Source organism: Parasteatoda tepidariorum, chromosome 3 (genome assembly GCF_982258835.1).
Source record: "Parasteatoda tepidariorum strain Cologne lab strain chromosome 3, Ptep-v5.0, whole genome shotgun sequence".
NCBI lineage: Eukaryota > Metazoa > Arthropoda > Arachnida > Araneae > Theridiidae > Parasteatoda > Parasteatoda tepidariorum.
Genome location: NC_141757.1, coordinates 55,757,422 through 55,774,622, shown reverse-complemented (window position 1 = coordinate 55,774,622; position 17,201 = coordinate 55,757,422).

Here is a 17,201-nt window from a genome sequence, read left to right as displayed (position 1 = left end):
TTCTGTCACTTTAAAAAAAAATAGCGTTGGAAAGAATTGAAAAGTAAATTCCCCATCTGAATTTTTATCAGAGAGTGATGAGCATTTCGGAACTGCAACAGTGTTTCAAAATCCGTCAATACGAAATGACTTTCTGGTGAGACACAGAAGAAATTGGAAGAGAAAAATTGCTTCGACAAAGAGGTTGAGAACATTTATAACAGCCGGTTACAATTACAGTTACATCTCAGCATTAATCTTTGAGTATCGTCACCTACCGATGTTCAATAAAATTGCTAACCGGTAAAAGATTTAAAAAAAAAAGCTAATTTAATAAATAATGAAATGAAAACTTAAGTAAAAATTTCTATTCCATAATATTTGACCTCAGAAAAACTTCGAACCTTTCTTTTGTACAAGAAATACGTCAATATTTATTATTTATCATATCATTTATCATGTTATCTCGAATGTGTCATTCGCCCTTTAAAAGTGGCGAATGACACAACAGCAAGAGTTTAAAGGACTAATATTGGAATTCCACCAGAAAGTAGAATTTTTGGAAAACGATCTTTTACTTTTAAATTTTTCGTCTAAATTTGAGATTTGTATCTTAATGTTAAATTAAAAAAAAAAAAAAAAAAAAAAAAAAACCGTTGATGATTTCTAAAAAAATTGCTAAAATATGCTTTTAAATTCTGCACAATTTGCATTATATTTGTGTAAAATAATTTATTGAAAGTGTCGTGAAGAGTCACACAGTGTTTAACATTTTAAAATCGAAAATTTCATAATGATCGCAAAATTTCACATAGAGAAAAGAACAAGGTCAAAACTACCAGAATATTGTAAAATTTGCCATGTTTCTGGCTCTATGAGAGCATCCAAAAGCTCTGTGATATTTACCGACGCGCTTTTTTAATGCTTTTGATAAAATAAACAATAAAATATGGTTTTAAAATGAAATTCGGCAAATTTAGTAAAAGTTTATAATTTTAGCATGATACCTCAGAGCATGGTATAAAAAAATTTTTTTAGTTGCATTTACTTTTCACTTCTGTTTTTTTTTTTTTTTTTTTTTTTTGCTAGATACTTGGTAATAAGATAAATAATTCTAAAAACGTGAATATCCGGAGAAAACCATTACAGTTGTTGCTGAAAAATTAGTTAATGAATGGTTTAAATACCTCATATTTTTAATTTTATTTTCAAAATTATGACGGTTTTTTACCAGACAAAAGGAAAATTTTAGCAGAATTTTTTCTCTGTGTGCCCTGTACAAATTTTTTATACAAATGGATTTATTTTGAAACATTTACAAGTCAGGCAGCACAATACTGCGAACGAAGAACGATGATCAAATCCATTTGCACATTTTTTTTTTTTTTTACGATTTACATGGAGCTGCATTAAATTTTATTCACATTTTTTTCCAAATATTTTTGTGTTATTTTTCTTGTATAGTCTATATCTTATATATATTCACTCTTTAATTGCTAAAAGAAAAAGACATTTCTCACAAACTATTTACGTTATTCGATGTATATTTTACACAAAAATTAGAATTGATCAAAGGTACAACACTGTCACCTGTACATGACTTCAAAAATATATAAAAGTCATTATTTCCAGTACGTTTATGTTGAATCTGAAACGCATGTTCTTATCAGTCATGCTTTAAAATCATTTAATGAAATTCTCAGTTTTTCCACAACATTAACTTCTCTTTGTTATACGCGTTCACCAAAACCAAAAGGCTATGTAAGATCATAACTCACAAATTCTATGAGTAACTTCCACAGAAGCGGAAGAAATACCCAAAACCATGGTTGCCCAACTTCTCCCTTACCGATTCAGGTTTAGTATTCTATTATCTCATTCCCCTGGGCACTAAACTCGATTCTGTCAAATAATGTCTCTTAGAAACCCCAGAGAACGACCCCTATAAAGTTGGGGTGCCACTGGCCCAGACTGTGCCAAGTATAGTTTTCCTCCCTCTCCACCGTTCACCCAGTATCAAACCTATCACCTTCATACAATCTGTAACTACACAAACAGAGGGTCAACTTAATTCGATGGGGGAGAAACGGTATCGAGTCGTTGCAGTAGCACTTTATGATCATTTTTATGGTTTTCTCTAATTAATCTTCACTTTTATGACGTAGTTAGTGTGTGCGGGATAGGATGTGGGCTTTTACGCCCCATGGGTGGGGACTATTTGAGGGATCCAAAATTTTATGCCAAAAGCAATATTGATTGAATTAAGTGGCTCCTATAAAATAGTACTGATGAACTTTAAATAATAAAAGAAACACTTGTATAAACTGTTTGATAGTGCAGAAATAGAGCCTATAATTTAGATTTGAGATTCGTCATAAACAAATTCGGAATTGCGACAAATAAACTTTAAAATGTATGAACATGGCATTATTTAAACAAAAATTAAAGGTTCTAAAGTTCTGATGATAAAGTTATATCGATGAAGAAGTATCTAAATTAACTTTTTTATTCGTGAAAATATGCAGCTTTTTTTTTCTGTATTTCAGATCTACGCAAAAAAAAAATATTCTGGTTATATACCGGGCTAAAAAAATATTACCGGGCTCTATGGTATTGACATTTCTGGTAAGAAAAAGCAATGATTCTGATAATAAAACAAAAATATATTGTATTCATAAACCATTCTTTTGGTAATTTTTACGTTCATATGGTAGCGGTATACCGGAAATTTTGGTTCCCTAAATAACAGTTCATACACTTAGTAAAAAATACAAAACTTAAAAGTAAATTTAACCAAACGAATGGTTTTTATGCCCTGTTTTAAGAAATTATGACAAAACTACCAAATTTTGCCACATTTATTAATTTTTATCATTTTATGGTTAATTTTAGTAGAACTTATTACAAAAGCTCTTCGGTAAAAATTATCGAGCATATTGGTGTTCTCATAGAGCCAGAAACCCGATGATTTTAACCATATTGTGTTAGCTTTGACCATACTTTATTTCTCAGTGTGCACTCTCAGAAAAATTGGTTCAGCGTTGAACTATTATACGGTGAAAATTCGTTGGAATCTTAAATAAATGAAGAATGAATAGTACTCTTTTAAATTTGAACCATACTATCGTTGAATTATGTTTATAGAGAACGATTGCAAGGTTCAATTTAGTATCACATCTACGATTGTGAATATTCAATGGCCTAATTGTCGATTACAAACTTAAAATCCCAAAATTTTATAAATAGTAACAATTGAAAAACAGATTATGAGCAACCGCAGTATGAAATATAAATGCAATTAATATAGCGCCGTAGCATGCATTGCACTGCACAATTTACATGGCTTTATTTGTGCCTAATCCCTTATTCCGTTGAATTTAAGACATTCAATTTCTAAAAACGTAAGAGAACTAAGATTTTCCAGGTTGACCTCGCCTAGAATATACCAAATTTTTAAACAAATAGTATTGGAAAAACTAGCTATCAGACTAACTTCAAAGGATAAGTAACTATGAACAAATGTGGTGCACGTAGCCAATGCACATATGATTGTATATAGAGAGCAATGTTGTAAGTTGAGAGTGAAATCAAACATTAGCCCCAAGTTGGCACTTAGGCTCAAATCGCTTATATTTAACCTGTGGTATAGTCAGTAAATAAATTGCGTAACATTTAAATTATTACATAGGTTTCGGAAGCCGAAGATCTAATTTGTCATTAATTTGTATCCCTAATTCAGTAGCTTTTCAATGTTTTTAACAGTACATATAAATACGCAATTGATAAATTAAAGATAATAAAGTGCTATTAAAAATAAGCTAAAAAAAATAAAAGTAAAAATTAGAGAGCTTGAGCCAATTTAACTTATATGAAATCTAACACATTTTTAAACACGTAAGTTAGTTAACTTTAATCGGGAAAAATAAATTCTGGTAAAATAAGATTACTCTACGGTAAGCGACAGTTCAAGTAAAAAAAACTAATTTTGGATTTAAAAATCAAAATATACGGCATTTAAACCATTCATTTGGTAATTTCCTTCCATCCACATGGTACCGTTTTGACGGAAATTTTGGATTTTAAAAGTATAGTACTTATTACCACACATTTAGTAAAAAATACGAAACTAAAATGGAAATTTCACCATAACAAGCTTTTTATACCATGCTCTAAGGAATCATGATAAAATTACTAAATTTTATCACACATCATAAAGCAATATTTTATCGTTAATTTTACCAAAATGATTACCATCACCTGTCTGTCAGGTAAAAATTACCAAGTTTTTCGTGTATGCATGAAGTCAGAAACACGATCAAATTTATCATATTCTAGTAGTGTTAACCGTACTTTTTTCTCAGTGTCGTTTGAAAATTTTATTAACTAAATAAAAAATGACCAGTTGATTGTTTTTAAAATATTTTTATCATATTTAAAATGAATTTACAATATATATCTGACATAATTACGCGTTACATTATTTCAACTTAAGAAACATAATTAAGTTAAACAAATTCATTTAAATAAAAATAAATTATTCTTTTATTCAGAATACAAGTAGGAATTAGATTACAAGAAAAGTTTGTTTGTTCTATTCAATCTATTCTTCATTCTATTATATAAACGCATTCCTTCATATAATAGAATTATATGAATTATTTTATTACTGTTTCAAATTAATTTCCTATCAAAATTCTTATATACCAAGCATTAAAATTATTATTTTAATCAAAATTATTTTTATCAATTTTCTTACATCTGATTAAGTAACTGAAATTTAATTTAAGTCTTAACTATAAATCTGTGTAAATTAATCTTCAAATTAGTTGCACGATCAAACGGCAATTCATTTCATAATTTATAAAATGTATCGTTCATTTCCTAATTAAATTTGATAAATACACTGTCGAAAGCGGGATTACTTCAAGTTCCTTTTCATTTATAATCAAAAATAAAATCAAATTCAATTATTTAAAGTTTTAATTCTAATTTACGTTTCCCATCAATTCATTTTAAATACTTTTAAAATTATTTATTTTGTTTTGCTATAATTTATGATTCAATTTGTTTTATTTAGTTAAGAATAATTCAATCCCTGCTGAATTTGTAAATATTAAACATTATTTGTATTAATTTCTATATTTTCTGATATTTTGGATGCATATGTTTATCCCAGATGATTAAAATTTTCTGTAAATTAAGCTCAGTTTGACGAATTTTATGTAAATTGCATATTTTATTTCAGGTTAAAATTAAATTGCATGATTATGTTATTTTTACATATCTCCACCACACTCTTAGAGATAAAGTTTTAAAATTTGTAAGTGTTAAGTGAAGTTGAAGTGTACAATTTTATCAATATTTTTTGTTCGCGTAACTTGCTCATCGTAAGGACAAAAGCGTGAATGATCATAACTCGGTGAAATGAGTGGGAAAAAGGCAGCAATGTTGCCAACTTAGTTACTTTATTTTATTTTATTTTATGACCGCCGTTGAACAGTCGACCCAATCCTTGGGTTTACGACTACTAATGTTCAACGCCGTAGCCCTGTAATTTTGAACCAATCCAGAAGACAAGGAAACTCCTGGATCGGTACCCCAGAGGTATTGATTTGTTATGGGAACATGGGGGACTTTGAAACTCGACAGATTTAACGTGCATCAGTCACCATTTACTACACGGGGAGTCTTCGACCAGCGGGGACCGAACCCGCGAACTCTTGGACATGGGCCCGGCACCCCACTGACCAGGCTATCCGGCCTAGTAGCGACAATTTAATTTTACATTGATTAACTAGCAGCGTTACGTTACAGACTCAAAGGATGGACATAGGCAATAACAGTACAATATAAAATAGCTAGTCACGCCACAGGTATTTTTAATTTTTTGTATTATTATTTTTTTTCAACATATGTTAAATGGCTACAACTTAGTTATTAAAAATTATCCCTGTTTATTATTTTCTTGTTTTTACTGTTTACCTTCCTTTGTTTTACCACATCTATGACAATACGACTTTTTGTGCCAATGAATATTGAAACATTGACTTTAAACAGAATTTTAATATAGAACGATACGATTTTTAATAAACTGAACAGCAGTTCTTACCATGAAACTAACATGCAAAAAATGCAGTGGTTGAAATTAACGCAACAGAAATGGAAGCTAATGTATTCTCTACATCGTAATGCGCTCCTTTAAAATAAATAGTATAGTGGGTGGTATAATACAACTACTGGTAACTACTTTTAACATTAGTTTCGTAAGGAAAAAAAAGATTTAAGGTTCAAACGCAACCAATTTATCAAATCTGATTTATCAAATATGATTCTATGTAATTCCAAAGGGAAACATATTTTGTTCTATAACTCTTGATGCATAGTACTTTTTATTTTATGTTATAACCGCCATTGAACAGTCTACCCAATTTTGGGTTTACGGCTACTTATGTTCAGCTCCATTGCGTAGTAATTTTGAACCCAATCCAGAAGACAAGGGAGCTCTTGGATCAAATATTGGGAGAAATTTGCCTTCGTGGAGGACTTATTGATGGAACAAACCCGCATTTGCGTCACATGGAGAAGAAAACCATAAAAACTTCTCCCGGTTAGCCTGACGGCAAGGGACTTTAACCCATGATCCGTCTACCACTGAGGATATTTTGCGCCAGCACTGTGGTCTGTGCAAGCCGGTTGTGGAATTCGACCATCAGCTATCGCTGGGATCGAACCCGAATCACCTCATTGAAAGGCGAGCGCTCTGTCTCCTGAGTCACCACGGCTTCTTAGAAGAAATTAAAAAAATTTGATATGATTAAACAAATACACAAATAATTGTTAATATTTTAGTATTTCTTGAATTAAGCATTCATTGTCAAAAAAGGCAAATTAAGACATAGGAAGCTGAATGAAGAAGGAAAGATTTATAAAAGAATATTTTAGAACAATAAATTGTCTGATGCAAACAAGAATTATAAATTCCTTAATAATTCCTTATGTCTAAACAAACCAGTTATTATTTATAGTACACGATATTTACGACTTTTTCTTCAATTTTATTTTTATTTCATTTGGAACATATGAGTGTAATTAAAATATTGCAGAAAAATCCACCGAATAAAAGCAGTTAAGTAGTCATTTTTTTCAAAATATTTTATAATCACTACTTTTAAAAAAATAATTCAGTTACTAAAAGTGCTGCAGCTAACTTCACTTGTAACAAAGAAGATGTCAACTAGGTATTAACTTGACCACTGAAATATTGCTTATTTCAAAATCCTTATAATAAGAAATTTAATTATATTTCAAATTTTTAAAGAAAGACTCACCTAATTTAAAATAAAATGTATTGATTTCAGAAAATTTACAAACTTTACGCTAATATTTCATATCCTTCAACTTTCTGCAAAATTCATAAATCTCTCGCATCCATTTTTGATTCCAATAAACAGAATATGCTTATTACGAAATCATCTAATTTACAAATTCTATAGCCTTTTGTTTTTTGAGTGCTATAGTTCAGTCATTATGGCTTACTGCACGTAAAATGACATGCATGGATTTCAAAAAACCTACAAGGAAATAGTTAATATTTTATATCCTTCCTCATTATTTTTCAAGTTATATACAACTCATTTTCGTTTCAGATTCTAAACTTTCAAAATATATTTATTTCCGTACCTTAGAAAGTGGCGTGGAGAATATGGCGTGGAGAACATCACGTTTTCATTTTAAATTCTAACATAAAGAATTTGTTTATTTCGTAATCACCTAAGTAGCAAATTCAATAACATTTTGCTCCTTTCAATGTTATAGTTCATCCACCTCGTCCCACTAGGCAAAACATAAAATGTTTTGATTTCCGAAAACCTACGAGCAATACCTTAGTATTTCATAAACTTCACCCTTCTGTACAATTTGTAAACTTCTCGATTTCGTTTTAGATTTTAGCATAAAGAATTTGTTTATTTCGAAATCACCTAAGTAACAAATTCAATAGTCGTTTGCTCCTTTCACTACTGTAGCTCATTTACCATGTCCCAAAACGTTCATCCTACATGCGTAACATGAAATTTGCTAATTTCATAAAACCTACAAGTGGCACCCTAATATTTCAAAACCTTCACCTTTCTGGACAATTTATAAGCATCTCACTTTCGTTTTAGATTCTAACATACAGAATATGTTTATTTTAAAATTACCTAAGTAACAAATCCACTAGTCTCTTTCACCATTTTACTCGTCACTAGTTTCTTTAAATACTATACGTCATCCACCAATATTCAAGTAACTTCAAATAAGAAGTATTGATTTCAGAAAACCTCCACGCAAAACCTTAATATTTCATATACTTCATCTTTCTGTACAATTCATAAACATCTCGTTTTCGTTTTAGATTCTAACATACAGAATATGTTTATTTCAAAATCACCTAAGTAACAAATCCACTAGTCTACTAGTCACTAGTTTCTTTCAATGCCATACTTCATCCACCAAGATTCGAGTCACTTCAAATAAGAAGTATTGATTTCAGAAAACCTACACGCAAAACCTTAATATTTCATACACTTCCTCTTTCTGTACAATTCATAAACATCTCGTTTTCGTTTTAGATTCCCTCCTAAATCATTGGCATACTTCAGTATTATCATCTCTCGCATCCAGGAATTTTTGTCTGATGGCCCTTAAATCTGTCTGCTAGGGAATAGAAGGGTCGATGTTTGGGATCGCTAAGTGCCCTATTAAAGATCTCGCGTTCTTCTTGATTGAATTGAGTTCCAACACAAGAAGCTGGTGATCGTAAAAATCGGGAATGCTTTATCCGGTATTATACGAGCACTTTGTTGTTCAGTTAGGACAATTATTGAGAAACGCAGTGAATAACTCTTTGAGATAACCCAAATAGATTAAGGTCTGACGTGAAAGATGTTAAAGAGAGGTCTATAATATTTTATTACTGGGTCATTACGTATTTTAGTGATTAGCAGAAAGGCGTAAGAAAATTTGATGGCTTAGGAGTAATTTTAGCACTAAATATTTTAGTAATGATTTTTATTCAAAGTTATGTACTTAACGAAATCTAAATTGAAGAAGTATCAAATGTGTGAGAATCATAATTATAGATACTTTTTAAACGAAAAAGTTACGCATACGAAGGCAATGATAGTTGACCCAATCGGTACATAATCTGTTTTTAATAAAGTAAAACCTATCCACAACAGACCGTTGTAGGCCAGGTGGGGACTAAGGATTCACAATTTCGTGACAAACGCCATGATTAAGGTAATACAGTGAAACCTGCCAAGTTGACCACCTGCATAAGTTGACCTCAATTATCAAGAACGGAATTTTTCCTATATATTAAAGAAGCAAAACCTTTGTAACCTAATAAAGAAACAAAACCTCTGGGGTGCAGGAGCAGATGTTCCGGTTTAGGTGGTCAGCCGAACGCGGAACCCCCAGTGTTTAGTTCCCAAGCATGCTTGGTACTTATTTATCGATCCACTGAAGGGATGAAAGGCTGAGTCAGCCTTGCCCGGCCCGAGGATCGAACCAAGGACCTGTGGCACGGGAACGTGAAGCGCTACCACTCAGCCACAGGGCGTACGCAACATGATATAGGAAGCGAAAAAGTAAACAATGACCCACCCCCTCTATAAATTGCCCACTGGTCTAAGTTGACCACTAAAACAATGCACCACAAGTGGTCAACTTACACAAGTTTTACTGTATTGACGGCACTGAGCACCATGTGCCTTTATTTCCTAGACAAGATGATCCTCATCGATCTGAAGCTGTGTGAGCTTCTAACAGTCATCCGGGATCTAACTCCAGTTCTTCCAAATGACAGTTCAGTGACAGTCCCATATGACAGTTCAGTCAACCAATTGGGCCTCCGTGGCTTTTAATATTGTATTAACTATAGCGATAAAGGAAACCATCACTTCCTAACTGTCATATCATGTTAGCATGTTAAACCATTAATTTGAACCACTAGTCTTAATTTGACAAGCTTGAAATGTAATATATTTTATCTATATTCCTCTACATTCCCTCTAAATTCTTCTCCAGAATTTGAAAGTATAACTAAAAATGTAAAGTATAATACCGGTTTCTTAAAAGAGACGGATAATTTTCTCGTTGAAGAAGTTTATAACAATTCAAATCGGGTGCAATTTTCATTGTTTCATTTTTTTTTAATTCTAAAAATTTTACTATGAGTGTTAACATTTATATCTGACAACCTGATATCTGTCTCTCTCTCTCTCCTATCTATCTTTCTATTGTAACTTTTTAGTGAAATCTGTTCAAAAGTAAACCCATAAAATAAAGAAATAGAGATCTCGTGTGAGAAAATAAATTTCTACTACAATGAATAAATAGTTTATAATTAAAGCAAAAATAAATTTAAAAAAAAATCACGAACCAAGCGAAATGATTTTATCAACACATCAAATTTCAACTCCGTAGTTGCATTTCAGAGGACAGTTGATCAACCAACATTTTACTTTTTACTACAAGTTAGTTCTACAAGTTTCTACAAGTAGTAAAGATTAATAACAATTCTCAAATTAATCTTTAAATCTGAATACTTTTTTATTCCTCCATGTTCCAGAAATGCTTCCTACACATCATCTTATAGAGTTTGAGCAGCAAGGCAAAATGTATAGTAAAGTAAAAAAAAAAAAAAAGTTGGAAGAAGAAATTCGTAAAAACTGCACCTAAATCGCATTAACTTTCGAACAAATTTTGAAAAACAAAACTGTGAGTTGGTTGAAAATGTTGCATCATGCCAAATTCCAATTACATAGCTGCCTTCCTGCGGACATATGATATTTTTTCCTATAGATGGTGTTTTCAATAGAAATGTAAACAATAACAATCTCGAGCTAGGCACCTACTCTAGTTCCGGTTAAAAAGTTTGCAGCTGCTTACTACATGTTATTCTGATAGATGATGTTTTCAAACGGATAATTTTGTTTTCAATAAAGGAAATAAATTAGATAATTTCTGAGCTCAAATCTGCCGTATTTCATAAGATATTAATGTGATTATGTAATTCTGGTGAGTTTGGAGTGAAAATTCGTTTTAGTTATTTTGTTATTTATTATTAAAAAAAGTGACATGGTTGCTAGATTTTGAATAACTCGCTTTTTTGGCAGTCTTGATTTGGCCTCTTTCCATTTGTTTATTACTGTTTGTTCGTGTTGCAAGCTGTGCAACATCTTACGTTAGTGTTAACACTTTTAGTATTGTAAACACAAGTATTGTTAGCATTGTAAACATAAGTGATAAGTAATCAAATACATTGTTTGCGAGAATCTCAAAACACAATGATGTCAAATGGCTTTAAAATACAACTGAAACAGTAACCCTTAAATTTAGGCAGTCCCGAGCTTGCAGCGTTCCCTAGTGTAGAATACACCATCCATAAGTTTAACAAGTCAACGATTTTCTCAAATTATCGAATGTTGATGTTTCTTTATTCCATCGTTATGCCTATCCAATTTTCAATACACCTCATTAATTCCAAATTTTTAAGTCATATAGTTTTTGCACTTCTAATAAAATAAAGAAAACTAAACTTCAAGAAGAACATCCAAAACAGCAACGGCATCGGTGGTCCTTACGTTTTCTTCTAATACAGAATGGGAAGGATCAATACATTTTTCAAGATTTTAACTACTGTAGGTATTACTTTTTAAATAACTTAAGACAAATAAGTTTGCTGCCTGAGTACTACTGAAATGTCAAACAGTTTGTAATATGAGGTCAAGATAAACACGGTTGGGTCTCCTAGTGATGTGAATAAAACTGTAAAATTTTTCAGGGATTTGGAAAGCATTGCTAAACCTTAGTAACAGTATTTTTTTTTGTACATTTTACGTTAATATGGGTATATTTGATATCTAAGGAAATATTCTGATAGGTTAAAAAGTTAAGAAATGCTGTACTAAAAACTATGTATCCATTAAAACTCTTTAAATCACTATATTCATTTTCAAAATACAATCGCTGTGAAATATAATGTGTCCCTCTGTTTAATTTTTTAAAATTTATAATATTACAATTGTTATACCAATGCTAGAAATTATTTAAAATTAATTATAGATAAATTTTACATTTACAAGTTAATAATATTTTCTTTATATAGTACGTTGTTCCGCAATCCCCTTTCAAAAGCTTTTATATTTGAAAAAATTTCGTCAAACTTGTCTTTTAAATTTGACATTATTCATAGAGGTTTTACATTTTTATATCAAATAAATGAACAAAGAATAAAAAGTCGATCGTGAAAATGACAAAGCTCATTAAAATCTGCTTAATTGTGTAACATCATTAAACGTAGTTATTTCGTAGGATTAAACCTGCAGAGATCACAGAATGTTCGACAAGAAATAAAGAAAAAAAATGATGTTGTTCCAGGAAAAAATATGAAAATTAGAAGAATGGAAATATGGAGTTTAGAAATAAGTAATTATTCCAAGAAATCTTTTAGAAGCTGTACTTCATTAATAAATATTCAAAAATACGGTTTTTAAGTTTATAAATTAAACTTTTTTTTCTTTGTTATAAGAGTTTTCGAACTTATTTAATAAATTATAATCTCTTGTTACAAAATGCTCATACAATATTTATAAGTACCGTTGTTTTTTTGTAATTAGACGTACACTTGCGAAGTTTTGCAAAATCTTATGAAAATTATTCAAATTATTTGGGAATCTTTATTTAGTAACAATTCAAGGCATTTTAAATTGCTTTCGAATAAAAAAGGACAACTTAATTTTCCTCATAAGTATTTGTAAAAAATTATTAAAACAGGCCTATATTTTTGTGTTGTATTGTTTTACCTACAATTAAACGTATCTTTCTTAGCATGCATTAAAAAGAAATTGAGGATAAAGTTGGCTATTTAACAATTGAATCTCAGTACCTTTGCAATCACTACATTTAATTTAAATAAACACAAATGATTGGTTTCGAATTTAAATTGTAAAGTTTAAAAGTCGTTTAATTGCTGTATGCACACATACCTTTTCAATCAGTTAGTTATTTAAAATAAATAACCACAAATGATTAGTTTCGAATTCACATTGTAAAGTGTAAAAGTCGTTTAATTATTGTATGAACGCATACGTTTTCAACCAGACTGTTATTTAATATGAATAACCACAAATGATTAAATTAATTTGAATTTACATTGTAAAGCTTAAAAGTTGTTAATTGTTGCACGTATTATGAACGTAATAGTTTTATATAAAAAAATTTATGAAGTGGCTTAATCATGTTAGATGTTTTAAGAGGACAAGAAAGTAATGTGTCTTTGTTAAATTAAATTCAAACACATAAATATATAATCTCTATATGAAGCTCCCAGGACTGGTGTGTACAACTATGGTTGTTAAAGCATCCCACTATGATATCGAAAGTCGTTGGTTCGAATCCTGCCGGTAGCCACCAACAATACTCTCGCATATTTTTCTCTCCGCATCACGTGCACAAAAATGAATATGTGCTGTTTCAATTTAGAATGCATGGGATTTCAAAATTAAACTATGTTTGTTTCGGAACTATTTTCGCACTTTTCAGCTCCATTTTGGGAAACCCCTTTTTATATTATCACTCCGGAAATATTCAAGGATTAACGCATAGTATCTTGATTCACTGAGATCCAAGAAATTTAAAAACATTCGAAAATAAAATACTGTGTAATTAAATAATATTTTTCCATGAAAATCAGAGTTTAATTTTTCTTTTCAAAAATGACGATTTTGGATCGTTTTTACTAAACAATCAGTTACAAAACAATTTAGGTAGTATATTTTGATGCTTCAAATGAAACAAATAAAAAAAAAATTCTGATTTCTATTAACCTTAAATTTATTAACATAAAATTTAAAATGTTTCATCACATAAGAATAAAATATGCTCCAACGAGGGAAAGTTTACCTTCAATTCTAGTTTCAAATTTAAGTACATCTACAATTAAACTGGCCTCAAAGTTGCTATGAAACAATAATTACCAACAAATATTTACACTTTATAAGTTTAAGGGCTTTTAACTTTAAAATGATGTACCATTTATATTTAAACACAATTTTAAATACTAGTTCATATTGTAACCACTAAACGCAGTCTCCACAAACTATGTAATTGTAAATAAAGTGAGATTCTAGTTAAAATATTTAGAAACTAAAACACAGTTTTCACATTTGCAACACAACACTGTACCAAAATTCAAATCTGTTTAACATCAACCAACATCCAGATATCAAACTTCAAGATATTCACATCTACTAAAACACATTAAAGATGCTATGAACTTTGTCTGTCAGTGTTACAAGCATTAGCTTTTAGAGCTAATCAAGACTTTCAAAAGTTTCCGAAACTCAATAAATGTTAAAACAAATCTCAAGGAAGGGTACATGGTTTTACTTCGACATAAATGAAGCGTAAAGTAAGAGAGGTTCATTGTGTGATACGTGTAAGTTTATTTGAAGCGAACTCTGAGACTGAAATGAAATTTGATTCATGTGTAATTATGTTACACGGGAAAATGTCTGACAGCCTTTCTCCAGTTATTTTAAAATTTCAAATTTTAAAATAAATTGAAAATCTGTTTTAAGTAGGCTTTAGAATTAAAAATCAAGTGTATACTGCATTAAATAAATATCAATTTCCACAAGTTCATTCAAAAAATTTTAAAATATTTTATCTTTTTTTTTTCTAGAAAATTCACGTGTTTAATTTTATAGGTAAAAAAATTTGTAAATTAACTTAAGACTTTAATCAAATGAAACACGATGTTGAGTTAGTTATATTGTTTGACACAAGCAAAGATTATTTCCATAAATGAAACTGTATGCAGGAAATTTATTACATGATGCGTGTAAGTTTATTTGATGTGAACTATGAAATTTGATTTACATGAAATTCTGTTACACAAGAAAATGTTTTATAGATTATACATATTTTTGAATATTTAAATTTTTAACATTTTGAAACTTTTGAAGCATATTTTGATGCAACTGAATTGTACCTAAGAAATACAAATCTCCACAAGTTTAATTTATTAAATTTTAAATGTATCGCATATCGTTTACACAGGCGTTACTTTAGCCTTAACGATTGATTTTTTTTTCTCTAGTTGAAAATAAAAGAGGGAATTTTCGACTAATGTGGGAGATTTTGTGGTTTTCCTCTCCATGTAACTCAAATGCGGTTAGTTTCGTCAAAAAGTTCTCTTCAAAAGCAAATTTCTCCCAATACTTAATCCAGGAGTTCCTTTGACCTCTGGATTGGTTCAGAAGTACAAGTCTACGGAGTTCAACATTAGTAGTAGTAAAACAAAAATTGGATCGGCTATTCAACGATGATTATAAAATATATATATAGCGTAAAGCATAAGTTTTCGTTGCAACTTTATTTGAACCGTTTGCTCATTTTAAGGGATTTATTTAACACTGGTTTCATTTAAATGGGAGTTCACCTCGTTATGTCCATTGTTTTCTGAAGTATAAACACATTCACCGAATGGATTGGCCGGACAGATCTTCAGTCCTGAATCAGATAGAAAAAGTTTGGGACTACCATGGCATACAATTAACTACTTTAAGTTATCCTCTGCGATCATTATATGAGCTAAGTCCTCACTTGTACTTGAAGATTCCGATATTTTACTATACAAGACAAAAATTTCAAAAATGCAACAATTCTGAGATACAAAATGGGTTCGTAGCATATCTAAATATTAATTTTTTTTTTATCTCAAATGAAAAATGCATGCTTGAAAGGGTTAATATGGAACTGTTCAGTGCATATCACCTCCAAATTTCTTATTTCTATGTTTATTTAATTTCAAATTAGATACAAAAAGTAGGTCGTAGCTTTAGTTTTTTAAAGCCAACATATATATAAGAGCTAGCGTTTCCTTAAAAATCACGTGATTTTGTAACGAAATGATTGTTTAAAAGAAAATGCTGCCGAAAAATGGTAAATCAAGCGAAATGAGAGTTTTATTCCAAAGATCGTTGTTGGTTTTTATTACTGCTTTTTTATATTAATATGAAGCTATATGCATATTATTAATCTAATTCAATCTACAAATTTCTATTTGAATTAGCATTTTGATCTTACAATAAACAGAGCAAACACTTTATAAATAAATTCATTTTCTGTTATTTTGATATAGTTTTCTATTTGAAAGGAGGTGGAAAGAGCTAGAACCTAATATAATCAGTTAAAGATCAAATTTATTAACGAAGTTAATTTCAACATCACAAAAGATATTTCTTTTAAAAGTATGCCCTCTTTGCTCTATTGAATCAAAACATCTGATAATCCTAACGGTGCATGCAGAATATAAGTTTCATTTCAAAATCTTCTCTTGAATAGCATAAAAATGTTTTTCATTTTGGCTACGCTTTCAACATCCAAACTTTGCTGAATGTCATAAGTTACAGAAAACTTATTTCTTTTGAGGACAGATATAACACAAAAACTAAATATCAACAGAAAGATATTTCGAAAGCTGCACAATAATAAGCTTAATGAAAATAAAGTGCATCGCTAAGTATAAGCAAATCAGATCAACTCACCTCCCCCACCCGTATAACGGTAATTATTTATAAAGCGCCTTTTCACCTAACGTTCTTAGTTTTAGTAACAGAAATTTTGTTGGGTTGAAAATAATGTCCCCTTCTTGTGTGCTCCGGCGAGGTGTACGCAGTAGTTTATGTAAATTGATTTAGCAGCGCAATAAAATGCATTAGTCGTGTACATTAATTCTTGCTGAATTTTTCCGGGATAAACTTTTCTAAGTGAATAATTAAATTTCGGCAACCCGCTCATATGCAAAATCCATACATTTTGTGTAGAAAGAGGATTTTCTCTTGGAAATGAAACGTTGGCGACTTAATGAGACATGACAGTATTTTGTAACTTTTCTTTACTGAAATGTGAAAATAGATAAAGAATTGAGAGTGCGAAAAGGACGGAGATGGCTTTCAGCATGTTTTGACACTTTGTAAAATGAAATTATTATATTACACATTAGAGTTTGAGACACCAGCTAAGTATAAAGTAATAAAATTTTTATCTCTTTGAAAATTATTTTTTTTAAAATAAAATAGGGGAGAGTCGGGTGGCACCGCCCAGCGGGTACCCCCTCCTATTGTCAATTTCAAATGTATAAAATATTTCTTCAATATATTGGGCCATCG